Source organism: Grammomys surdaster, unplaced genomic scaffold (genome assembly GCF_004785775.1).
Source record: "Grammomys surdaster isolate TR1022 unplaced genomic scaffold, NIH_TR_1.0 351, whole genome shotgun sequence".
NCBI lineage: Eukaryota > Metazoa > Chordata > Mammalia > Rodentia > Muridae > Grammomys > Grammomys surdaster.
Window position 1 is genome coordinate 1,457,743 of NW_021604770.1, and position 6,421 is coordinate 1,464,163.

Here is a 6,421-nt window from a genome sequence, read left to right on the forward strand (position 1 = left end):
AACTCTTTACAAACCTTGAGTATACATAAGCTTCATAATAACCTGTTGCCAGTTTCTCAGCTGTTACATCTATAATATATTTATTCACATTGCTTCTTCACAGGTGTCGATTCAAAGATCTAATGAACATGTGCACATTCTTTCATAATATTTTCACCATTTCTATATTTCATAGAAGAAAAGAAAGAAAACATAAGGATAACGGGACTGACTTTTTTGAGCTCCCCTTTCTATCTCAGTGAATTATGAATTCAAGCTTTCCTGATTATTCTCTGACTCTTCCATGTTGTCCACAGAAATTTAGACTTTTTTCTCTTTTAAAATCTTAAATTCAAATTTCTAAAACCCATTATCGCTTCACCTGGGCATTCCAACAGGTTAATCAGTGGTAGAGCTGAGATCGTCATTAACTCATCAGGCAACTGCACAGAGTCTCAGTTAATTCAGTGCAAGTCAATTAATCCTTACTGGAGTAAGGTAGCAGCAGGTGGTGATGGAGAAAATAACTCTCAACCAGCTCATCATGGTTCTAATTCATCAAGATGCCCATGAGCTTCCTTCCTGGTACATAGCATTGACTTCATGAAGGCCACATTATTTTCCTATTTAGCATGATGGATTATGTGATTCTCAGGAACATATTTGAATTGTGTAATGATCATAGACGGAAAATGCTTTCCTTCTCTGGGACTCTTTGAAAGCAAACTTGGCATTGTCTGTCTATTTCTTGCTGTAGAATTAAAAAATAAATAAATAAAGAGGACGCGTAGTCTAATATTGTGTTTTGGATTAGTTCTGATTGATCCTGCAGAATTTAGAGTCTCAGTCTAGAAATGTTAACATATGGTAGAAAGCTCCTTAAAAATAGATGGCTTTTCTATTGACTATAGTGATAACAGTGACATCTCAGGGACATAATAGCCTTTTTATCCAGAAAGATCCCCAAATTGAATGTGAGGATGGAGCAGAGCCTTAGATCATTATCACTCATTGCATCTCCGATCTTGCAGGTGATGTGTAGCACTTCTTTGCTAGCACACAAGAATAGCTTTAAGCATCTAATAGATTACCATATCATCCAAACACCAGGAAGATTACTTTCTAGCCACCCACTGGAAAATGCTTTCTTCTTGAAGACCAATCCAGGCTAACATTAACTAGGAAATTTATGAAGCAGTTTGCTCTTCTTTAATAATTATGTGTTTACCTAATTACATTCTGTGTGGAATGTTTCATATTTCAAGGTAGAATCTATCTATAGTTTGAAAGTTTGAGGGAACCAGACATGATGATATTTCACTGTGGCTGAATTTATTTAAAATTTTAATACACATACATTTCAGTAATTTTGATCCAATATGTTTCTTGTTGATCATGATATAAGGTGACATACATCCCAATGATAGAATCCCTTTGGAAGATGTCATTCAACAGACTATGGTGATGATGATGTTAGAAGAGAAATAAAAGAGGGAGAACATATGCAATACAAACAGGCACCATGATGTGTCTCTTCTAATTCCTGCCTAGCATAGAGCCAGGTCTGCAGTATGCACTGGCTTAAATGCTGAGAGATAAGGTTAATTCCAGGAATATGTCTCTGAGTTTCCAAGTTTATATTCTATACACCCTGTGGGGATATAGACAGAGAACTCAGATAGCATAAGGACAATGATTTCCTTCTTTTACATAATAAACTGTTCCTAAACATGGTATGTTTCAGGGTGGGGATAAATTGCAAAGAGCTAATGTGACAAATTGCAAATCACTGAATAAGGCCAAATAATGTATAATTCTGTACATGATTAAATTGTAGGTTTTCTTTATTGCTGTAGAAGGACACTTTGAATGAGAACAGACATATGCATAAACCTCTAAGTGATTCAAGTTATTTTTCAGGCAAATATATTTAAAAATCTGATTATTGTTGTATGTTGTAACTTACATAATCCATACTAAATCTGTTAATGAGATCCGGATTTTTACAGTACTCCCTATGTGGACTTGAACATGACTGAAAAACAAAAGTAATGAAAAACATAGTTAAAATCCAATAATCTAGAGAGGTCATTGGAGGTCAAGAGTTGGTACATAGTTTTCTGTATATCTCATGTAAGCATGGCACATATTTTCCATATGTTGATTATTGATATTATGCCTAGCTTGCAGTAAGCTTCAAGAATACATTTCTATTATATGTATATATTGTTTCCCCCATGTTATCAGTATGCCCTTTCAAATTTTATGATTACTGTAATTCCCAAAATGACATTCAGAAAAAAAAGTGCATTGATTTTATAAATGGAATCAAAAAGTAATGTCGTCAGATTTTACCACATGCTTTTACCACATCTATCTATCTTTATGTGGTAGGGTTCAACTTTCAGATACATTTGAACATGGATGCATGTTATCAACAAAGATATATAAAGACTGCTCCAATCAGCCATTCTCAGTAAGACCAGCATTATTTAAACATTTAACATATTATGTTGTGATTTTTATCTTCTTTCAATAATACATGTAGTTTTTATTTATTCTGTTTTATAGATGTAACTCCTTGCATAAGACCTCTATGAAGTAACAAACATTTCATTACTTGATAAATTATTAATTGAATTTTTAGAACTTCTAGTCTCCCATCCCCAGAAAACCATAGAAGAAAACAATTTCCTTGTTTTTAGCAACAGCTATAGCTGAATCACAAAACTTGTTTGCAACTATAATTCCCCAGCATAGAAATGAGCAAACATCAAATTCCACCAAATATTTACTAGGGAATTTGTTTACAGTGAGTCATTTTGGAAAAATAGAAGTAGTCAAGTTTCATAGGCTCCACAAGAGGCATTCTCAGATTTCTTGACTTTAAAAAAATGCTTAGACCCTTGTGATCCTACTTTGAACCATGAGGCAAAGCAAAGGAAAAACTTTTGAGAAAAACAAATGTGCTTCCATGTGTACAGTGTAGGGCTAGGGCAGCACCATTGCTAGCCAGGAAAACAAATTGGACCTTTTCATTTGCATACTGAATGTCAGATTTGCCATCTGGCTTCCCTTTCCTCCCCGTTCAGACACACAAACATGTATGGATTGGCTAGGATGTTGTATAGGTCTTTACTTGACTGTTATTAAAAATGATTCCAAATATTTTCTCACATTTACTCTTCTACCAAATATTTTATTGAGTATTATCCTGCCAAATGAAATGATTTTATAAATGACTCTAAGCTATCTTGGAGGTACCCACATGACACATTACATCAGATTGTGATCACTTGTATTTCTGTGACAAGCTATGTAAATGAACACACACACATTACACACATTATAACACTACATAGGTATATGACTTCATAGGCTTACCCTTTCTATATGTTTATATTTTATTTTACAATATTTATTTATATATTATAAATATTATGTTATTATATGTCGTGAGTTTGAATACTTGGTGTAATTTCCCTAGATCAGAAGACAGAGGCATCTTGAAACATACTTAAGTGAGTTTCATAGTTACTAGGCACTTGGTGTCAGATATACTGAATTTCTTTCATGGGGTAGCATAGAAAATATGGCTTTTTATTGTAGCATTCATAGAAAGTTTAGAAATGTAGCACATGAAACTAAACATCCATATATTTAACAGCCCTAAATAAGTCCCCATATTCGCAAAATGGTCTATGATGGAAATACTCTTTTTTTCATTATTGTTTTTGTTCTGAGATAATTAATTCATATATGTAAATATTATGTGTGTGTTCTGTGTGTGAGAGAGAAAGGGAGAAAGAGAGAGACAGAAAGAGAGAGAGAGATGAGAAAAATGAATGCATTGATACAGGTAAAGTACACACTACTTGAATCTCTTGTATTTTTTGGTAAATTTTCAAAGTTATTCTCACATATAAATGAAAACATTTTTCACACTTACAGATAGCACAATCTACCATATATTTCTCTCATAATTAATGTATTAATCAAAAGTGTACATATATTTTTTCTCTGATTTCTCTTTTAGAATTGTTTTGTTAAGTCTAGTCTTTATTGAATAGAAAGAATTACTTGCTCAGCAATTGAAGGCCTTAATTAATTAGAGACTAATTAGTATTATCAGTTATCTATTTGTGCTATCCACTGATTGATGGGAATAGAGGAAGCATCTTGCAAAAGTCAATTCCTCAGAAGTATAACACCTACAGAAATCATGATAAAATGCTTTATCTCTGACTAACTTGGTGTAAGGAGTAGAGCTAGCCAGTGGAACTATGGCTGTGTTTTAGGAGACAGTACTCATTCCTCAGTTCTCACATTAACATGACATGAAAAGTATCCTAGATAGGCAAACATGCCAGACTTTTCTCTCCATAAGACAAGGAGGAGAGGAGTAAATTACTTGGCTGATGACTTTAGGGGGAGGTATACAGGAGGCTCAGTTACTTTCCTTCTGAATCCCAAACTGAAGGTGGTACATGATGAGTGTTTCATCCCTTTAAAAGGCTCTTTGATACCTCATAGTAATGAATTCTGGGGACATTATTTGCCTTTGGATTAATCCTTTAGAATTAGGATTGGCTGTTTGCTATGTGTGGTGTAACTCTCTTAAGTTCTCTTGAATGTGAAAGGCACAGGAAAGTGGCATCAATGAATCTCTGTAATCAATGTGCTCCTGAAGGCATAGAATTCTTGCTAGTGCAAAACATCCTAGGGTGCAGGAGTTGAATATAGCCATAAAGTGATGGAAAAATGGAACTGAAAGTAATTCTTTCCATAGAAATAACCTCCAGAGTCATTTCATGTGCTGGAATGGCTTACTTTGGAGTCAGTTAGGGGAACACATAAAGTCTTCAGAAACTATGCCATCAAGTATTTGGTTCTTGTGGGGATACCCCAAATGGAGGTGAAAATAGAGACTGCCTCAGCCCCTGCTTGACCACAAACTTAATGTTTAATGTTGTCAGTTAAGAAAATTGAAGCTAGCTATAGTTCTCAATACCTGTAATCCTAGCCTTTTAGAACCCAAAACAGGAAGGATTCTAGGTTTGAGACTATATTGGGTTATATAGTGAGACCCTGTCTTGGGGTGGGGAGGGTTGAGATAAAGATTGGGAAGGATGGCAGTGGGAAGAGAAAAAGAAGTAATTGTACAGTTGTTATGCAGTTCCCATCCTCCTCACATTTTTTTCACAAATTCCTTTGTCCTGTATTGATTGCTGGATTTGGAAAAAGTAGTTGAGAAGAGTGTAACCTAAAGCCCATTCCTTTCCTCTTTTAAATTTCAAATAGGTACATACAGGGAAGTAGTGAATTTGGTTAGGAGTAATCCGTTAGGTCCTGTACTACCCTTTGTGGCTAAAACTTGAAAATACTCGTAAGAGATGATTAATTTTGTTTAACAGAAAGGGATACATGTTTTAAGACTCATTTATTGCCAGATCTGGAGTTATATTCCATGATAACTGTCTCACAAATGCTTGTACATTTTCATCGCATTTCTTCTGTATTTGTTTCATAATTGGTTTCAATTTCTGAGAGCATAGAAAGTGGGTGATGCTTACTATTGTTTTTAAAGCCCTAGGCATAAGCCATGGGATGGCTACAGTTGAAAGTGGCAATCAGGTTTATTCCTACTATGACTCTGATATTAATCATGATCATAAAAAATGAGGTCTACTGCATACTCAAAGATTCTGGCTTCTTTCATAATAGCTATTATGAAACACACTCTACTCCAGTCAGTTCATAAATGGTGTGTCCACAGACACCTGATCTTTGAAACTAAGCATGTCTTGGAACTTTTGGGAAATCACACTGTAGTTTTTCATCAACATATGCCTTCTTCCCTCTGACACATCCTTCTGCAGGCCCTCTCCCTGTGAGGGAAATGAGTACTTCCTCCCACTGACACTGTGGCATGCTTTGGCCACAAAGAGTATCAATGAAAGTGAAAGTTAGACACAACTGTGTTTTAAGGAGCCATCTCACAAATTCACCATAGTCTCCTTTTCTATGAGTGCCTGCACTCCAAATGCAGGAAGGTTGCTTCCTCAGCCTGGGTTACAGTTAGAGAGAGTGAGAAATAAAACTTGCCCACAGCCATCCTTGAGACTGTCAGGTATTTTTTTGCGACTATGACATAGTCTTAGCACAAGAAAACTAAACAGACATTGGGCAGTGTTCATTTACACTCTAATTTCCCATATTTCCTCATCTGTATCAATGTCCTCTTTCACTGTTTATAAAATATGTGATGCTTGTTTTCTTATGTTCTGTATTTCTTCTTTTAACATATGAATTTTCTGCTCATCTGTATCTGTCTACTTAATATTTTCAATCCAAAAATCTCTATCAGGAATTTCATTAGACATTGAGGAAAGAAAGAAAGAAAGAAAGAAAGAAAGAAAGAAAGAAAGAAAGAAAGAAAGAA